This window comes from Mus pahari, chromosome 5 (genome assembly GCF_900095145.1).
Source record: "Mus pahari chromosome 5, PAHARI_EIJ_v1.1, whole genome shotgun sequence".
In the NCBI taxonomy this organism is placed as follows: domain Eukaryota; kingdom Metazoa; phylum Chordata; class Mammalia; order Rodentia; family Muridae; genus Mus; species Mus pahari.
In genome coordinates, this window is record NC_034594.1 from 9,456,427 (window position 1) to 9,478,974 (window position 22,548).

Here is a 22,548-nt window from a genome sequence, read left to right on the forward strand (position 1 = left end):
CATCTGATAATTGACGGTAAACCTGAATCAAGGAAAACAGAATGTTCTGAGTACTTGAGTGAAATTCATGAAGCATCATATCTTTGTCCTGAAGTCAATGAGGTCACTTTTGGCAAGGTCTGGATCATTGATTTGCTGTCTGTGTCTGCCAGGAAAGGATTACAAACCCATGTTTCAATTTTAAGGTCATCTAAGCAAAAGTAACCTTCTATAGTTTTCTTCAGGGTTTCCAAATATCTGCAAGTTTCTGTCTGCAAATAAATTAAATGGGATTTGCATAGTTGTCCCTCACAAGTACTTTTAGTATGTCATCATCCAACCATGGTCAGAGGGGTACTTCCAGGAATTACCTGTCACACTAGAATCTTTAAGTCTTGTACTCCTTTACCTTTATAAAATCTGACACACCTAGCAGACTTACCCTTGTTTTTCCTCTTATTTGCTTGTATAACCCTATTCATTTTGAAATTGCTGTGGAAAGAGACCTTTATTTTGAAAGAATGAAGTTTCTGCTAGCTTTTAAGTATAATTTGTTTCATCATATGCTCCGATTTGCTCTATTATACCAGCAAACAACTCATGGTTGGGAAACTGTACTTTTCCTATCACTTCTTACAAATCCACTTGAAAAGATGTCATGGTTTAGCTGGAGAAACAATTTCATGGAGGATACAACAAAAGCGAATATATCTGAGTCACAAAGCAGTGTTAATCACTGTAGTGTTCATGCTCTGTGAAAACAAATGTGCCTTGGCCAAGTGGGGTATTTCCATCTCAAAGAGTCCATAAAAATCTCATGAGTTGTGAATAATCAAGCCAGTCTCAGAATGAAATGCCAAGCGTTTTTCCCACCTGAGCTTTTCCTCAAGTGAAAAAACAAAAAACAAAAAAACAAAAAACAACCCAAAAAACCAAAAACAACAACAACAAAACAAACAAACAAACAAAAAACATAGGTTCAAGCTGATGGTGTTAGGGAATAAATTATCTATCATGGTAGATATCACTAATCACCTTCATGTTTAGGAGGTAGGGTCTGCGCACCTCTAAGAATCACCATCAAAATATGAACAAAACAGATATTGTATGATAGAATGTTATACATCTAAATCACATGGCAGGTCACAGCTTTGTTTATTTCCAATGTGATTCATATTCACAAATTATTTAAGCATCTTACTTCATTAAACAGACCATTCTGAATGCATTTCTCTCTTATCAATGGGACGAGCAAATATTTTGTGCTCTGGAATGTCTAAGTTTTCATAAAACTATAGGTTTATTGGTTCAGCCTGCTACTTGATGCTATGAAAACTCATTTTCCAGTTTATTTGCTTTTGCTTTGCTGAATGTACAAAATACAATTTTCCCTGGTCAATTGAAATAAGCTGAAGTGAGACAAAGTTTGGAGCTAAGATGAAAGGATGGTCTATCCAGAGACTAACCCACCCAGGGATCCATCCCATCATCAGCCACCAAACCCAGACACTATTGCACATGCCAGAAATATTCTGCTGAAGGGACCCTGATATAGCGGGCTCTTGTTAGGCTATGCCAGTACCTGACAAACACAGAAGTAGATGCTCACACTCAGTTATTGGATGGAACACGGGGCCCCCAATGGAAGAGCTAGAGAAAGTACCCAAGGAGCTGAAGGGGTCTGCCCTATAGGTGGAACAACAATGTGAACTAACCAGTACCCCCAGAGCTCGTGTCTCTAACTGCATATGTAGCAGAAAATGGTGTACTCAGCCATCATTGGGAAGAGATGCTCCTTGATCTTGCAAGCTTTATATGTCCCATACAGGGGAATGCCAGGGCCAAGAAGTAGGAGTGAGTGGGCAGGGGAGCAGGGCGGGGGGGAGGGTATAGGGGACAGTCAGGATAGCATTTGAAATGTAAATGAAGAAAGTATCTAATAAAATAATTAAAAAAAGAAATAAGCTGAAGTTTGTATTTCAGTGTAGGTATATGCTTATATGTATATAATAAAACAGGAATCTAGTTAAAGGAGATATACATTCATAAGCATAAAACAAAGGTACATCTTTAATACATCCAATGTATTTAATTCAATTATACACACCTATTGTGATGAACATGAAAAATATACAAGGTGATAAAGACCTATAAATACTATAGATACTGGGGCGAACATGTTCTTTAAATACTTAAGTTGAGGATCCTACTAAACAAGGTAGTGTAAAGAATTAGTTAAATTTTGTGTCATAATGAGTATTAGCTACTATGAAAAATATGCTAACTACAAAAGTGACAATAATAATAAATATTATAAGGCCTTCATTTTATCAGATCAAAAATTGATACCAAGGGTCAACAGAAGCAGATTAGAGAGAAGGGAGACCACAGGAACCATGACACAAGGGAAGACAGTTGGAGCTTCACTCTGGAGAACATTCAGAGAGTGAGCATTGCTATTGGCGGGTTCCATGGAAACCAGAAAGAAGTGATTGGTGAGCAAATTAAGGGTTAGCAGGAGACTGGTTGACTCAGACATATTTCAGCATCATTAAAAGCAATACACAAAAGCCTACATTTTCACAATTTTATCAAATATATTGTGACTTTCTCTGTAATTAAAGAGAAACATATAAGCATTGTGAGAAAAATAAATATCATGTTTTCTAATTCTTATTACAATGTTCTTGTGCTAATATAAGAAGTAATGAGGAGAAATAAAATCCTTGAAAATATCAATGCTTTATAAAGTTTACAATGTTCATTATTAAATAGCAATAGCACTTTTGTTGCATTTGTTAAGGTCTGCATATAATATTATTAAGGAAATGAACAAATAGCAAGCATAGAGACAATTGCATTACTTTTTGAATTTATACAACTGCACACACACACACACACACACACACACACACACACACACACATTTTCTTTACTTGCTTTTAGTCAAAAGGCCAAGAAGCGATGACACATACATTTTCTTAAAAAGAATCCCTAGAAGATGTTACTAGTTATTGCTTGTTAAGAAAAAAATTAAGTGACTAGACTACACCATACCTTATGATGTCTTTTCTTAGTTGTCAACTTGAATTAACAACAACAAAACCAAAACAAACAAACAAACAAAAAACCTGTGTACTCCCTGGTGAGGAATTTTTAATTAATGGGATCATTTGATGTAAGAAGACCCACCTTAAATTAGACTCACACCTGCTGGCAGTCTATATAAGGGCCAATGGAGAAACAAAACAAAACGGAAAACAAGAACAATAAAAAACAAAACAAATAACAACCTTATTGCTCTTGGCCTGCCCACTCATTCTCTTGATGCAAGTCAATCCCTTCACTGGCTTTAGAGGCCAGTTTCTGTGAATACTAGTGTATGCTGAAGACAATCTGTGACATCCAGCCTTATAAACTGAACAACTACTTGGTTCTGGAACTTTCCCTTGTGAGAGAGTCATTATTGAGCTAGCTGAATCCTAGGCTATCAAGATGTTAATTTAATCAGGTCTGTCCTTCTACAGAACCCTGCCTAATAACAACATTGTCTGAATTTTAAATCATTGGTAATTTCTGAGTAATTTATATTATCAAAATATTTCACAAGGGTCCCATTTGCCCTCAGAAATATCTAATACTCTTGATTCCAAAGACCCAAACTATGACACCCCATCCTACTCTCTGTTTACTCCTACAACTGTGCCTCTACATCTGTAGCTATTAGCTTTTCAGGTGAATGTCACCCCAGTGAAGACAGTGATAAGCCACGACAGAAGGTTAGGACACTGCTTATGGAATGACGTCCTAATTAGCTGCCAGGGGTTCAGGCCCCAACTCTTTTGAAGACTCGCTGGTGGCCCAGAGGTAATGCTAGTCCCCAGAAATAAAAACCACAAAGACCAGAAGGACAAAAATGAAACAGAAACTAAGGAAAAGAAAACACTCATGCGAAAACCAGAAACACAGAAATTTGTCCTTAGATCTATATTTACTTCAAATCCATAGAATTGTTGTTTTGAACTACCTTGATAGGTGTAAGATGATATCTCAGAGTTGTTTTGATTGTTTCCCTCATAGCTAAGATGGATGAGCATTTCTTTCAGTTTTTTTTTTTTTTCTTGGCCATTTGAGATTTCTCTATTGAGAATTCTTTTTAGATCTGTATCTCATTTTAAAAATTGGGGTATTTGAGTTTTTGATATCTATTTTCTTGAGTTCTTCACTCTACTGAGAATTGTTACCTGAGCCTTTCCTACTACTATAAAATTTCTATTTAGGACTGAGAACTCAGCAGTTGCTTATTTTCAGCCTCTTGAGCAGTAAGGCTACAAGTCAAGCAATCTTGAGCTATAGCAAAGAGAAGTTTATCTAAGTAGAGTTAAGAGGGGCATTTGTCTGAGTCCAAATATAATATCTAGTAATTACTTAATAGCAACATCAATGTAGGTATAAAATAGCAGTAAATTTGTCACTGAGGCCTAAGACCTTCTTGACCATGGTGTTTTGACTGAGTTTATGATGCCAGATATAAAATATAAAATGTGTCACAGCACACTCTGGGAATTTATTCAGCTTTAAAGAAAAATTAAATTATAAAATTTGCATCTAAATTGATGTAAATGAAAGTATACCGAGGGAAGTACTGTAAGCACAGAAAAAGACAAATGCCCCTCTATCATATGTGATTTCTACTTCAAAAATTTTAGATTCAGGTATTTAATTTTGATACTTGTGTAAGGGATGAAATTCAAAAGAACTTTTGGAGTGGGGGACACATTACTGTTATCCAGAGCTTAGGACTTCAACCATAGACTTAAAAAAAAGTATTAAAATATTTTTTATTTCATGCGTATTTCAGGAAGTTTGTTCACCACTTGCATGCCTGATATATGTAGAGCCAGGACATTAGGTTACCCCTAATTGGAGTTATGTATGGCAATAAAGCACTATGTTGGTTCTGGGAACCAAACATAGGTGTTCTCTAATGGCAGTAAACTGTTCTTAACCATTGAGCCATCTTACATTGTAGCAGTGAATGGGTTTACTGTACCAAGTATGATTCTTTACCATGGAATGAGGCCTCAGGTATAATCAGCACAGCCAGTTACCACCATACCAGTTGTACTACTAATATTGTACAGTGGGCACATCTTACCTGGCAGACTTGTATTCTACTTCATAGAGTTCAAAACTGTTAAGACGATATCTTTCCTCTACCAGCATCTTGTACAGCAGCACCCTTGGGCCTTATGAAAGCTAATTAACAGGAAGTGGGCTTTTAGCTCAATTGTAGCTTGGTTTCTCTATATTTTGTGCTCAAGGCATTTAGTGTTTTGAGCAATAGCTTCATGTGAAATTGCATTAGACAAAAACTAAGAGGAAACCCATGAGTGTGTTTTGATGTTTGGGGAGTCTCTGAAACCTCTATTGTCAAAAGCTTATAAGGAGTTACCTCACGCATGGCAATGGTATGTTTGTTTAGTGAGCCCCTGTTTCTGAAAAACAGTAGCCAATCACAATATATTCACCTAAGTCGTTTTTTGAACTTGCACTTTAATTGATTTAGAGAATTGTGGAAATTATATATAATATGTTTACATAGCCCTTGTATGAATGACACCCCTACACCTTCATCTGCTGATCCAAACATGAAAACTTTTCACTCCTGAAATTTATTATTTATGCTTTTATACCAACTGTGACTTACTCTGCTCTCCATTTTGTTAGCTCATGTCCCTGTGTTCAAGGACCTCTTTCTGCTCTACCATTTTCTACAAGGACTCATGATTAAGGACAAAAAAAAGATTCAAACAAAGAATCCACATATAAAAGAGAACGTGCAACATTTATCTTTTCACATCTGGATTATATTACTCAATCCACTTAAATCCATTTGCTTAAAAAAATCCGTTTTTTAGAGCTGTATAAAATACAGTTGTATTTACAAAACTAGTCTATTATTCATCATCAGCTAGTAGATATTAGGTTTATTCTATTTCTCAGCTATTGAGAATAGAGCAGTAATGTACAAAGATATGCAAACATCCATGTAGTAGCATTTAGAGCCCTTAGAAAATATTCCTAGTAATGATATAGGTTGGTCTCATGGTGGCTATATTTCGAGTTTTTGTTTGGTTGTTTTATTAAATCCATTCACACTAATCCCTATATAACTTTACCAGTTTGGTTTTATTAAATCCATTCACACTAATCCCTATATAACTTTACCAGTTTGCTTGTTCTCACTGCAGCCAACAGAGTGTTTATTTTGTTTTGTTTGTCCTTTTGATGGCACACATTCTAAAAGGAGTAGAATGGTACTGTAAAGTAAACTTTTATTTCTAGAAGAATTCTTCAAAATATTTAATAGCAATTTGTATTTCTTCCTTTGTGACTTTTTTATTCTAATGCCAATTTTTAGATTGTGTTGTAAGGTAAAGTTTGGTTTTTGAGTTGAGTGGTCTAGATATTAGTCCCCTGAGACAAAGATATTTTTTAGGAAACCACTTCACTTGATCGAACATATTCTTTGCTGTACAGAAAACTTTTTGCTTCTACATCATCAGATTTGTAAACAGTTAATCTTATCGTTTAAACAAATAGAGTCATATCTCATAAACCTTAGTAGTGCCTCAGTCCATGCCCATCGTTACAGAAATTTCATGACTGGTAGTAAGGACTTTAACCTGCTTGGAGTTCACATTTAGATGAAGAAGGTGAGAGATAGGAACCTAATTTTAGCCTTGTACATGTGAATAGTTTTTTCAAAGCTATTTATGGAAAATATTTTCCTTTTACTAGTGTATTCTTGGCATCTTTGATAAAATCAGGCACATGTTATTTAGAGGACCTATACCTGACTGTATTTTAGTCCATTGATATGCATCTCTTTCACTCTTTGTCCTCTCTCTTTCTCTCTCTGTCTCTCTCTGTCTCTCTCTCTCTCCCCTTCCCCCTCCCTCTCCCCCTCCCACTCTCCCTCTCCCTCTTGTTCTCATGTTTACTATGATGGCTCTGTACTATAGTTTAATAAAATTTATTAATTGGAATGATATCAGTGTCATTTTTCAGGATTGGTTTGGCTATCTGAAGAATTTTATTCTTTCCTATTATCCTGTTTGGTTTCTTGTTAAGTAGATACAAGCTAAAGTTATCTGAATAGAGGGAGGCAGAAATACAAGATTGGCTGTGGACCATCTGAACAACTTTCCTCCCTCCCTCCCTCCCTCCTTTCTTCCTTCCTTCCTTCCTTCCTTCCTTCCTTCCTTCCTTCCTTCCTTCCTTCCTTCCTTCCTTCCTTCCTTCCTTCCTTCCTTCCTTTCTTTCTCTCTTTCTTTCTTTCTTTCTCTGTTTTTCACTTTACATCTCGCTCACTGCTACATTCCCTGTCACCCCTAACCCTATCCTTCCCCAAACATGCCCCTTCCCCTTCTCCTCTGAGATGATGGGAAGTTGGGAGATTTCTCTGTAACCTTGGATTTCTGCTCTGACTTTCCATACTGATGGTTATTGAAGAATGTAAGTATAAAAAATAAAATAATTGAAAAGGACAAAGAAGTAAAAATGTTAGTTTCTATTGTGTTTCAGATGTGTTAACACACTCTGTTTTATTTTCATTTAGTTCTAGTGTTTATTTCATTCTTGAATTTATCACTGACCCATCAATCATTCAGTGGTGTATCATTAGTCCTCATGAGTACAAGGATTTTTCTGTACCTTCTGCTGTTATTGATTATAATTTTAAGAGGTATCCTAAATTTTGCAAACATATTGTTTCCCCTTTGTATTTTATAACAAGCATATGTATATTAATATGTTGACCTTATTACCATGAATCATTGTCACCCAAGATGTTACACTGTGCCTTAGGTACAGGGTCTCACAGAGATATGGCCATTTTGTCTCCTTTTTCCTCATGCTGCTTGTGTGCCATCTTTTTATTTTTTGTTTTGATGTATTTTGTTTTGTATCAATAGGTTTTGAGTTATTTTAGTCTTATTTTAGATCTCTGCTCTTTAGTTTGACTGTTTACTCTTTTTGTATTTATAATTATCACAATTTTAGCCTATGCTGTTTGTGTGTATGTGTGTTTGTGTATGTGTGTATCAATGTGGAGGCTGCTGCTTTGAAAGACATTAAGAATGTGTTCATGTTTTGAGTGATAATGCATTTTTAAAGTTTTTCCATCTTCATTTCACTGTTATGACTCATCAGTAATAGGTGGTATGCATACTACGCTATCCTGTATTTCCTACTTGATACTTTCTTGTCGCTTCCTGCAAGTGACCTTTGGAGTACAGTTTTACACTTCCCACTCTGCACTGCTCCCTTTTTCTTTTATGATTCCCACATGACTTCTCAGCCCTGTGCTGTACCTCACCACTTCCAATTCCACACATGTGACAGACACAGGCTCATTTCAACCCCCACACAACTGTATGTACTACCACAGACAGATACTTTCCTCCCCTGGAGAGGAGAGACCTAAGTAAACTCCTTTCCATTGGTTTAAGAGTAGCAAAATCACATTTTTAAATTATTTTTTATTTAAAATAGATTTTTCTTTTATACAGTACATCCAACTACACTTTTCTATCACTTTTCCTTGTCTTACTGACTTTTGCTTTGTTGGTTTTGTTTTGTGCTGTTTTAGTATTTAAGATAGGTTTTCAATTATTTTCCCAAACTAGTTTTGAACTCAGTTTGTTCCTAGGTTATTCTTGAACTTAGCATTTACATGACTTAAATTTCCAAGCAGGTAAGTATAATATTGCCATCAAGGATATGTTAGACATTTTAATGTAATACAGAACATCTTCAGTGATGACAGTTTAAACTCTGCATGCCATTATCTTGTAATGAAGTGTTATGAACTAATTTTTGGTAGATAAAGCATGTCTTAGTCAGGGTATGTATTGCTACACAAAACATCTTAACCCAGATGCAAGCTGGAGAGGAAATGGTTTCATTCCGCTCACACTTCCACATTGCTATTCATTTCCAAAGGATGTCAGAACTGGAACTCACATATTTCAGGAACCTGGAGTCTGGACCTGATACAGAAGCCAGGGAAGGGTGCTGCTTACAAGATTGCTTCTCCTGGCTTGCTCATCCTGCCTTATTATAGAACCCAGGACTACCAGGTCAAGGATGGCACTACCCACAATCTGCTGGGCTCTTCCATCCTTGATCACCAATTGAAAAAAAAATGCCTTATAGATGGATCTCAAGGAGACATTTCTTCAAGGGAAGCTCTGCTCCTTTCTCTGTGATAACTTCAGCTTGTGTCAAGGTTACACAGAAAACCAGCCAATACAATGCAAGTGTTGCTTATTAAACATGAAGGCAAGTACGCTTGTCTAATGCTAAGTTATAACAGTTAGTTGGCATGTTTCATAAATTCTTTAGGTAACCTAAAATAATGTATATTTTAGCCTAAACTTTCTGCTCTCATTACCTTATAAAAGTTTTACATCCTCTGAGACTGTACAGTATCTTATTTTATTATTTTTTTTCTTCACTCTACCTTACTAGAATTTTCTTATGTGAACAACTTGAGCAATTCTTACTGATTATGGTGTTTCCATTACTATATGACATATTAGAGTATTTGTCCTTCGTCTTATCTTTTTTTCAATAACACAATTGCAAAGCCTCTAAAAAGTCTATGCTTTACCCATCTACTGTAATGCAACCCATCCTACAATATAGACCTTAGTGCCAACATCTGTTTGTATCTGATGCAAGACTTCCATAAGCATCATGGTTCAAAATACAATAGCACAAAGTCATGCCATGTGTACATAAAGGCCTGTAAACACAACTGCCCGTTCAAATTATTTAGGGGATAGAAGCCTGATTTGGGTTTTTGGTTTTGGTTTTTGGTTTTTGGTTTTTGGTTTTTGGTTTTTGGTATTTTTTGTTTTGTTTTTGTTGTTGCTGTTGTTGTTGTTGTTGTTGCTTGTTTTGTTTTGGTTTGTTTTTTTTTGCAGTCCAGTTGTAAGCAAACTAGTCACATTCTTGGGAAAATTACATTGTCTTTCAAAGTAAGATAATCATTCACAGCCATCACCTGAGTTTCAGGGAGACCTCACCTCTTATAGGTTTCACTCTTCTCAGAATTGACAACCCTAGACTCAGCCCTAATTAGTCACACCATGATTTATGTGAACACATGCTTTTTGTCTGCTGATATTTTTAAATTTTGAATTAAGATTCATTTAAAGATTATTCAAACAATGATATTTATTGTCCACATTTATTTTAAAATTAAGATTCATTTAAAAATATTTTTATACTTAAATGTTTCAAATAATAAGGTGTGCCAATTTAGGTTTTATGTTCTTAAACATAAAATTCTTAAAATTCTATTAGTCATAAGTCTTAAAATTCTATTAGTTATATCCTTCTTCTTAGAAATAGTAGCAATTAACTTAATGAATTGGTATTTTATAACTATAGATATCTCTTGCCACCTCAAACAACTGAAGGCTGGCAGGATCAATCAAAGCTTATGGATATTTGCTGCCAAACCTTATAATCTGACATATTTTATGTAAATACTTATATTTATATATAAATATGTACAACAGATTTCTTGATAAATTCCTACAATGTGTTCTAATTGCACTAATCCTCTCTCCACCAACTCTCCTCAGACATATTCCATATTCCTCTCCACACTCCTTTAGGTTATCATTATTTTCTTTCACATTCCTATCAGGGAGAATTTGTACTGTCCAATTTTTCATGGATGTATGGTCACATAGCTGAATATGTAGTCCACTTATAAAAGGATATACCTTAGAGAAAACTGACTACTCTCCCAGGAGCTAAAAATTGTCACTAGCTCCTCAGCTAGGGTTGAGACTTTGAGCCCAATTCCCTTCTACATACTAGAATGGGTTTGGTTGACACAAGTCTTATGTGTGCTGCCAAGAGTACTGAAAGTTCATATGTGCAGCTGCCATGCTATATCCAGAAGACACCTTTTCCTTGTAATCATCTGCCACCGCTAGCTTTTAAATTTCTATCCCCTCTACTGCCATGTTTCCTGTGTCATCTAAGGAAGAAATGCATTATGTATGTTACATTTAGGGTATTCTAGAATCTTTTATTCTGTAAATTTGGTGATTTGTGGATCTCAACATTAATCAGATTGCAAAAAGAATCTTCTCTGCGGAGTTGTGATGAATATATTAATCTGGGGGTTTAGTTACAAGTTATTATTAATTGGTTTAATATTGTAATAATTGATAATGATAATAATGATAACAATAGTTTTAGCTTCCCCAGAGAACTTCCTTCTCTGTCTGTCTAACTGTAGATCCTTTTCAGAATAAGGAGACCATGACTGGATTTAGTCTCGTTAAGCAGAACTTAAAATCAGTCAGAGAGTAACTAATAAATATCTTAATATTCACACAACTGTTGCACCAAGGGCACGTCTTGTCAGAATCCGTCAGTATAGCTCATAGGTTTAAGAGCAGATAGGGAGACGATTTCATTTCTCCTCTGGTAGCATACATAACACCTTCCAGCACTAGAAAAACTAGGTACCAGTGAGAAAGTTACAAGGCCAGTGCCAATTTTATCTCTCCTATGTTGGTCTAAGTTATCCTCCTAATTTCTGAGAATGTGTATTGGGGGTATGGTTGTTGGTTTTATTTATTTATTTTTTGGTGTTGTTATTGTTGGCTTTTTTGGTTGGTTCCTGGTTTTGTTCACATTGTGTTCTAGAACAGTATTGAACCTAACTCAGATTAGCTTTAAATTTTTTATATAGCGTAAGCCAATATTATACTCCTGAGCTTTTCTCTTCTGCCTCTTATATTTTGTTCATACAAGAATGAGGCATCACACCAACAGGAGTATGTGTTTTAAAAGTAAATAAAATGTATATAGTAATAATAATAATAATAATAATAATAATAATAATAATAAATAATTTCAATATACATTTCTGTCCATTTAAGGGCCATGAATCTACAATTCCCCCTCATTCTTGGACTCTTTACAATAGAAAATAACATCATGAGCTAATTTGAGTAAATGGCACAATATTTATAATGTTTAGGTCAGGCCAATTGTATGTGAAAATTTATAGCAGTGACCTTCAGTTCATATATATATATATATATAAGTACCTATTATATCACTGCTATTTATTTTTGCATTTTCTATAAAGGTTGAAATTTTTCATTTTATTAAACTACTTGTTGACTTCACCATTATATTTCATGCTTATTAGTAGTTACTATTCACAATATTATTTACATTTTCTCTCAATTAATTACTAGTCTCATGAGATATTTAATTTGTTATATCTTATCAGAAGGCAACTGGTTATTCTCTGATAGCTAATGATGCAGAAGCCAGAAATAGTTCAATACTTCTGAGTGAATGACAAATGTTCAAATGGATGGAGAACTGGCATGCTATTACATTCTATAAACTAAGTGTGACCTTATTTTTTTTTAAATTTCCAAGTGGACTATGGGAAATTATCAAGAAAGGACAGTTTAGGACATTGCCAATTTGTCTAGAAGAGAGTTTATGCCAAGCTGATATAAGGAGCACATAAATATTTATAAAATCAGTCATTGAAGGGGCTAGAGGAATTAGCTTTGTATTGATTATGCCTAGTTATCTGTTATGTGTGTGACAATATGAAAATGGGCAGAAACTATGTGTATTGATTTACTGTCCAATAAAAAATTACAGTTCATTACTTATTGATTATATATTTCCATTTTCATTTCAACTCTCTCTTAGTGGGGATATCAGTGTCAACTTAGAGCCTGGACAATTTATGGAGGAAAAAATTAAAAGTCAGTTTCAAAGACAATATGTACTGTCAAATACTCTGTATTTGGCTTACGTATCAGTACATGACAAAAAGATGTATTGTTCTGGGTAGTTGCATCAGAATATAAAATATATTGAGTGAATCTCACCTAATAGGCAATAGAGTGTGCTTTGTTGCTGTATGAGGTTTTAAATTGTCTCCATTCGAAAATACAAGACAGAATAACTGGAAGAAAGTTGCTCCAGGTCTATATTGACAGATGGAATGTGGCTAAAAGGGCAGGGCAGGCCATTTTCAATACTCCCCCATTAATCTTAGTGTCTATATTGCTGTTACTGGCAAAACTATTTGGAAGATAAAACGATTAGAAATCATTTTTGAAAATGATATAAGATAATGTCAGCAATATCATGTATCCTCCAACTCTTTTATAGTGTAAGGAAACTGTGAAAATAACTGGAAATCATAAAGTTTTCCATAGATGTGATCATGAATTATTTTAAGTAATTTTCTTTGCCTTCTAAGAGCAACAAATTGCATCATCTTTCTTAACCATGGTACTGTGATTAGCATGTGCACAGCCAACAAGACTTAATAAATGCCTTAATGGCCTTAGTACTTTGTATCAAAGTGTGTTACCAAATACTAATTCAAATAGTAAATCTGAATTATCGTATATAATCATATAAATATAAATGTAAATAAATTCACACTAAGTAATATTTATTTTAATGATCAAATTAATAAAAGTATATGAGGTTCAATATGATATTTTAAACTTTCCTACTATCAAGAATATATAATCCTTTGTGTTCAGGTAGAATGTGCTATAGACATCTGATAGGTCCATTAAATTCTTAATCTTTCTTACCTCCATTATTTCTCAGATGATTTTTTTTTTGTCTGGATGAACTGTCCATTGGTGAAAGTGAGGTAATGAAATATCCCACTACTAATATATTAGGGTTGGTGTGCAATTTAAGCTTTAGTAAAGTTTCTTTTACAAATGCCCTTGCGTTTAGGATACAAATATTAAGCATTGAAATGCCACCTTCAATTTTATTTATCACCATGTCTGTTTCTATACCAATTCCATGCAGTTTATATTACTATTGCTCTGTAGTAGACCTTGAAGTCAGGTAGAGTGATACTTTCAGAAGTGCTTCTATTTTACAGGTTTGTTTTAGATACCCTGTAGTTTTGCTTTCCTATATAAAGTTGAGAATTATACTCTCAACATATATAATGAACTATTTTGGAATTTGTTAGTAGTTGAATTGAATCTGTAGTTTGCTTTTGATAAGATGGCCATTGTTGCTATTTTAATTCTACTGATCTATGAGCATGGGAATCTTTCCATTTCCTGATATCTTCTTGAATATTTTTTCTTCATAAATTTGAAGTTCATGCTATATGGGTTTTTCACATGCTTGGTTAGAGTAACAGAAAGATATTTTGTATTATTTATGGCTATTATGAATAGTGTTATTTCCTAGATTTCATTCTCAGTCTAATTATCATTTGTATAAAGAAGGGCTAATGATATTTTAAGCTAAATTTTTGTCTATCCACTTTTCTTAAGGTGTTTAAAAGCTGTAGGAGTTCTCTGGTAGAGTTTTTAAGGTCACTTGTATATGCTATCTTATCATCCGTGAATAGTGATACTGTGACTACTTCTTTGTCATTTTTTTGTCCCCTTGATCTCCTTTAGTTATTGTTTTATCTAGAATATCTAGTATTATAGTGAAGAGATACAAAGAAAGTGGACAATCTTGTCTTGTTCCTGATTTTAATGCAATTGCTTTAAGTTTCTCTCCATTGTATTTTATTTTCTTGTGCTTAGTATTATTTTATGAAAGAAAGAGCATGAAGATGGGTAATTGGGAATATCTGAAAGTATTTGAATGAGAGAATTAAATATCAAATTACATTCTATGAAAAATTTAAAAATTAAAACAAACACAACCATTTAAAGCATATATAACTTGAGTGTCTATATTTCCAAAGAAGATGCATAATTTGGCAATAGTAATTAATAGACATGTTCAAAAGCTCAAAATATTCATGATATGTCAATTGAGTCTGCAATGCAACATCACTTCAATCCTGCTATCACAATCTGAAAAATAAAAAGATGGAACATGAAAAAGCAAATTTTGAAGCAAAGATATGTGGAAAAGATAACTTTAATCTTAATAATAAAAATTTAAATGAAATAGTTACCTTTGGATAAATGTGAAATTTTTTCAGAAATCAAATTGAAGTCACCATATCATTAATGCTACATTCCCACTGAGGGTATCACATTTGCAAAAGAAATGAAATTAGTATTTTCAGGAGGCTGCACTATTATGCTGTTAGCTTCTCTGTTCAGATAGCCAGTACATTAAAGATGTGTTAGGATTTGATGAATAGATTAAGAAAATGTGTTATATATACATAGTAGATACTAATTAAAAGGAGAAGAAATCCAGCTACATATGCCAACTTGATTAACAGAATATGTTATACTTCAAGTGTTTGTAAGACCCATACATAAACTATTTGTGGAATTATACAGATAAAGAAATTTTAAAAACATATGCCATCAAAATAATGAACAGAAGAATAATGGCCAAGAGTGAAGACAATGAAGAAATTTTATTTGAGGTTTCTTGTTGCCTTGGTTGGAATGGTTAGGGTCATGAAAACAAATGCTGTCGAAGAAACATGTAAAATGGAACACTAATTCATTGTTGCACAAACTGTAAAGAGATGCAGCCTCTGTTGGAGTGAGCACAGAAGAAATCTCAATGTAGACCCACCATATGCCATATGCCATCTTTGTGAAATGTTGTACAAAGGATTTGATATCCTGCCACTGTGCTATCATACAACCTTGGTGATTGCAGCTCCATCCAAAAATGCTAGGAAAGAGAAGCATCAATAAACTGAAGAATGGATAGTGAAAATATGGTTCATTATATACAATGGAATATTATTCAGCTGGAAAGAACAATAAAATCACAATATTTGCAGGTAAATAGATGTAAGTAAAAAATTGGATTTAATAATTTCTCATTATTGTTCATGCAACAAAACCCTTCCATGTAACACCTTCCTGATTAGTTTAAAATTATGATCACAGATATTAGTATCTACGTAAAATAAACTATTAAATCCAATTAAACTTTTTGAGTTTATACTAACCAATAGATAAAGAATACATATAATTCCTGTTGGTCCCAGAGAAAGAAGAAGGACAGTATTTCTGTCTGATATTTCTGTAACTGAAAGTTTATAGTATTTCTCTCAGTGGAAAAGATGTTTCAGTTAAAAAAAAAAATGGCTAAGATTTTCTCTAGAAAGCCTAAGTGTTTGCATCTTTATGTGAGCATTTAAACTGTGTAAAGAAAAGATGGAAGAATTGAACAGGAAGAATATATTTATTAAAAAACATATACATAAAAGATGTCCCACAAAGCACAGGAGCATGTATTCCACTATGTTCATAGCAGCCTTTTTTGTGATATCCAGAAGATGGAGACAACCCAGAGGTTCCAAAACAGAAGAATGGATACAGAAAATATGGTTCATTTACACAATGAAATACTACCCAGCTATTAAGAAGGAGAAAACTCTGAGTTTTGTAGGCAAATAGATGGAACAAGAAACTATCATCCTGAGTGAGGTAACTCATATCCAAAAGGATGTGCATGGTATGTACTTACTAATAACTGGATACTAGCACCCCCCAAAAAAACAAAAACAACAAAAAAAGTACAGAATACCCAAGATACAGTCCACAGAACACAGAAAGGACAACAAGTTGAAGGACACAAGTGAGAACATCTCAGTCCCACTTGGGAGGGAGAAGAAAGAAGAAAGATGTTTATGATGTCTGCAATTCTATTTAGCAATTAACCTTATTACAAATACCACATAAGGGGGCCACATCCACCATCTTCCTACTGAGCCCAGTGGAGAACGCTAAGGGCTCCAGAGTGCTCTTCATGCCTCAGGAGCTCCGGACAACCTCAGGATCACTGGTGAGTGGAACTCAACATCAGCTCCAAAGAATTGTGGAGGGTCTTATGCTAGCAGGAACAGGGACAGAGGAACCCCTCCTGACCAGAGCCTGGGATCCATTCAGGTCTGGGCCAGCTCCGCCATCTTGACTCAGAGACTCAGGAGGTGGATCAGAGCTCCAGAGTACTGAACACCTGCTCTGCAAAAGGAGAGCTTACCTGCAAAGAATGCTCTGACCACTGGAACTCAAGTGAGAGTTGGACTCACAGGAGTGCTGACAGAGGCTAACAGAATCACAGGAGGATCAAGCTCCAGCGAGAGACAGCTTGAACATTAACTCCAGAGATTTCCAGATAGCTAAAGGCAAATGTAAGAATCTTACTAACAGAAACCAAGAATACTGGGCATCATCAGAACCCTGTATGCCCACCACAGCGAGTCCAGGATAGCTAACACAAAAAGCAAGACATGGATTTAAAATCATTTAACATGATGGTGGTAGAAGATTTTAAGAAGGGCACTAATAACTCACTTAAAAATAAAATACAGGAGAACACTGCTTAACACGTAGAAGCCCTTAGAGAGGAAGTACAAAATTCCCTCAAGGAATTACAGGAGAACACTGCTAAACAGGTAGAAGTCCTTAAAACCTACAGGCAAACACTGCTAAAGAGGTAGAAGAAACACAAAAATCCCTTAAAGAATTACAGGGGAGAAAAAAAAAGTGGGGGGGGGGTCATGGAATTGAACAAAACCATCCAAGATCTAAAAAATGGAAGTAGAAACAATGAAGAAAACACAAAGGGAGACAACTCTGAAAATAGAAACCCTAGGAAAGAAATCATGAAGCATAGATGTGAGCATCAGCAAGAGATGGAAGAGAGAATCTAAGAAGCAGAAGATTCCATAGAAAACATGGACACAATTAATCAAAGAAAATGCAAAAAATCCTAACTCAAAACATCCAGGAAATCCAGGACACAATGAGAAGACCAAACATAAGGATAAGAGGAATAGATGAGAATGAAGAGCTGGGTATGTTAGCACATGGCTTTAATCCTAGCACTCGGGAGGCAGAGGCAGGCAGATTTCNGAGTTTGGGGCCCGCCTGGTCTACAAAGTGAGTTCCAGCATAGCCAGTGCTATACAGAGAAACCATGTCTCAAAAAGAGAGAGAGAGAGAGAGAGAGAGAGAGAGAGAGAGAGAGAGAGAGAGAGAGAATGAAGATTTTCAAATTAAAGGGCCAGCAAATATCATCAACAAAATTATAGAAGAATAATTCCCATACTTAAAGAAAGAGATGCCATGAACATACAAGAAGCCTACAGAACTCCAAATAGACTGGAGCAGAAAACAAATTCCTCCTGACACATAAAATCAGAACAAAAAATGCACTAAATAAAGACAGAATACTAAAAGAAGTAAGGGGTTAAGGTCAAGTAACATATAAAGGCAGGCATATTAGAATTACTCCAGACTTCTCACCAGAGACTATGAAGGCCAGAANATCCTGGACAGATGTTATATAGGCACTAAGAGAACACAAATGCTAGACCAGGCTGCTATACCCAGCAAAATTCTCAATTACAATAGATGGAGAAACAAAGTATTCCATAACAAAAATAAAATCACTCAGTATCTTTCCATGAATCCAGCCCTTCAAAGGATAATAAAGGGAAAACACCAACACAAGGACAGAAACTACACCCTAGAAAAAGCAAGAGAGTAATCCTTTAACAAAACTAAAAGAAGACAGCCACAAGAACAGATTCCCAACTTTAACAACAAAAATGACAGGAAGCAACCATTACTTTTCTTTCATTTCTCTTAATATCAATGAACTCAATTCTCCAATAAAAAGACATAAACTAACAGACTGGCTACACAAACAGGAATCAACATTTTGCTGCTTACTAGAAACCCACCTCAGGGATAAAGACAGATATTACCTCAGAGTAAAAGGCTGGAAAACAATTTTTCAAACAAATGGTTGGAAGAAACAAGCTGGAGTAGCCATTCTAATATCAAATAAAATTGACTTCCAAACCAAAGTTATCAAAAAAGACAAGGAGGGGCACTTCATACTTATCAAAGGTAAAATCTACCAAGATGAACTCTCAATTCTAAATATCTATGCTTCAAATGCAAGGGCAGCCACATTCATTAAAGAAACATTAGTAAATCTCAAAGCACACATTGCACCTCAATAATAGTGGGAGATTTCAACACCCCACTCTCACCAATAGACAGATCCTGGAAATAGAAACTAAACAGAGACACATGGACACTAACAGAAGTTATGAAACAAAAGGATTTAACAGTTATCTACAGAATATTTTATCCTAAAACAAAAGGATATACCTTCTACTCAGCACCTCGTGGAACCTCCTCCAAAACTGACCATATAATCAGTCACAAAACAGGACTCAAAAGATACAAAAATATTGAAATTATCCCATGCGTCCTATCAGATCAACATGAACTAAGGCTGATCTTCAATAACAGAATAAATAATAGAAAGCCAACATTCACTTAGAAACTGAACAATACTATACTAAATGATACCCTGGTCAAGGAAGAAATAAGGAAAGACATTAAATACTTTTTAGAGTTTAATGAAAATGAAGCCACAACATAACCAAAATTATGGGACACATTGAAAACCTTCCTAAGAGGAAAACTCATACCTCTGAATGCTGCCAAGAAGAAACTAGAGACAGCATACACTAGCAGTCTGACAGGCCATCTAGAAGCTCTAGAACGAAAGAAATCAAATTCACCCAGGAGGAATAGATGGCAGGAAAAAAATCAAACTTAGGACTGATTTCAAACAAGTGGGAAGAAAAAGAATTATTGAAAGAATCAACCAAACCAGGAGCTGGTTTTGGAGAAAATCAACAAGATAGATAATCCCTTAGCCAGACTAACTAGAAGGCACAGGGACAGTATCCTAATCAACAAAATCCTGCTTGTGGACGTTGTACATCGTGGTGCGGAGCCTAGTGCGCACCACGATGTACAACGTCCACAAGCAGAGTACCCCCAGAGCTCGTGTCTCTAGCTGCATATGTAGCAGAAGATGGCCTAGTCTACCATCANTGGGNAGAGAGGCCCCTTGGTCTAGCAAATTCTATATGCCCCAGTACAGTGGAAAGCCAGGGCCAAGAAGTGGGAGTATGTAGGTAGGGGATCAGGGCAGGGGAGTGTATAGGGAACTTTGGGGATAGCATTTGAAATGTAAATGAAGAAAATATCTAATAAAAAAGGGAGGGAAAAAGAACAAATACCACATAAACAAATTATATTATAGAAAAGTTTATGAGTTAAGAAAGCTTTTTTGATTTAGTGTTGTGATTTAATGCCTCAACTCTCTAGATCCTGTTAAGATTTTTTGTTATGATCAGGAAAGATCCTGTTAAGATTCTTTGTTAATGGATTTAAGTGCATCCTATTTTCTCTCTGTCTGATTAAGGATATCTGGTATTACATAGAGATCATGGATCAACTTGGAGTTGAATGTTGTTTAATGTTGGCAAAGATGAATGTATCTCTTTTTGAAATTAAATCATTTATTTTTATTTAAGAATTTTATACATGAACATTATGAATTTAATTAAACCTGCTCACTAGAATCTCCTCTCCAATTCCTTCAATGCCTTCCATATCATCCCTTCTCTAACTTCATATATTAATTTAAATCCACTAAGTTCTTTTAACCATACCTGTTTGTAAAACCATAGCACAATTTCAAAATACGGTTTTAGAAAGGTTACAATCCATATTCCTGCCTGTACATAGTACTTGCTTTTCTCCATGAATATTAATTCTAATTTGAATTTAAGTTTCCACTTATTTACATTCACCTTGCTCAAACCTGGATACAGATGCATAGCCTCTGAAGTTAAGGAGAACTAAATAAGTAATTAATTTGATAATTGAGTTGTTCATCTCATTTTTTTTTTAAATCTCATTATTTAGGTAAAATATGCTTACTCTTAAATGTGGTCAAGTGAAAATATGCATGTATTTTATGCATATTTTATTTTAAGGTATTTTAATTGATTTATTTACATTCACAATGTTACCCCTCCCCTGTTGTGTTCCCCCTTCCAAGAGTTCACCACCTCTCCCCACATTCCTTTGCTTATGTGAGGATGCTCCCACCCTCCAGCAGATCATATTTCCCTTCCCTGGTGCATCAAGTTTCTACAGGATTAGGTCCATCCTCTTCCACATACCAGACAATGCCTTCCTCTTCTACATAAATTCTTTGGGTGGGGGTGGGCACAGTCCAGCCCGTGTATACTCTTTATAATGTAACTTTCTCTTAACTTTTTATCTAAAGAAGAAAATACCAAATTTTGTTGTAATATGTGAGACCTCAAAGAGAAAGAATGTCTTAAGCATTGAATATAACTTATTTTTGTTATAAAACATTTTTTGAACTTATTTAAAATGATGTTATATTATGAAATATTTACAAATGATTTGCTTTCATCTTTTATCCAATAAAAAATATTTCTAAAATAATTACAAAGTATTTCTTGAGTTATACTTCAAAACATGCAAAATAGATGGCTTTTTGCAATTATAATGCATCCTCTGTATATTTTCACATTCCAAGAAAAGAGATATTTGACAGCCATTCCTTTTTTAATTAACAAAATATAATTGTTTGCTGATTTCATCAGTTATAAACAGTTACACACAAAACCTAATACCAGAAAGCTGAAAAATAAAATTTCATGAGGATAATGTCAAGAATGTTGTAAAAGTAATTGAACTCTGCTTTAATTATTTACCAAAGAGAACCTACAGCTATTAGATTTCCTTAACACATATACTTCTGATGGCAAAAAAGTTGTGAATATCATTCTGTATTCTATTATTGGTAACAACTTATCAATCTTTGTAATTTTATTTTGGATCAACTTGTAAACTAACAATGAGTATCAATTATTCCTATTCATGAATGACTTATAATTATAAATCATAATGACTTATAATTATAAATTCTTATAATAATTATGAATTATAAATGTAAACAATGTAATTTTTTTCATTCATGATAAAAACCAACACCTTTTTCAAGTAAATGAAGATCATAATATTAAGTGAAATAAGTCAGATTCAGAAAGAGAAGCATTGCTTGTCTTCTAATATGCTGAATACTCAGTGAATAAAGGGAGGAAAATAAGGAGGAAAATAGAAGACTGTGATCAAAGTGTCACATTTGCAAGAACATACGATTGTAGTAAAGCTCTTCACATTTTACACTTATCATGATGTAATTAAAACAAGTCAATCTTTATGTAGTACATTTGTTGTTCTGATTATTATGTGTCAGGAGGAATTTCTTCTCTGGTCCAGTCTATTTGGAGTTCTGTAGGCTTCTTTTATGTTCATGGGCATCTCATTCTTTAGGTTCAGGAAGTTTTCTTCTATAATTTGGTTGAAGATATTTGCTGGCCCTTTAAGTTGAAAATCTTCATTCTCATTTACTCCTATTATCAGAAGGTTTGGTCTCCTCATTGTGTCCTGGATTTCCTGGATGTTTTGAGTTAGGATCTTTTTGAATTTAGCATCTTTTTTGATTGTTGTGCCCATGTTCTCTATGGGATCTTCTGCAGCTGAGATTCTCTCTTCTATCTCCTGTATTCTATAGCTGATGCTCACATCTATGGTTCCAGATTACTTTCCTAGGATTTCTATCTCCAGAGTTGTCGCATTTTGGGTTTTCTTTATTGCT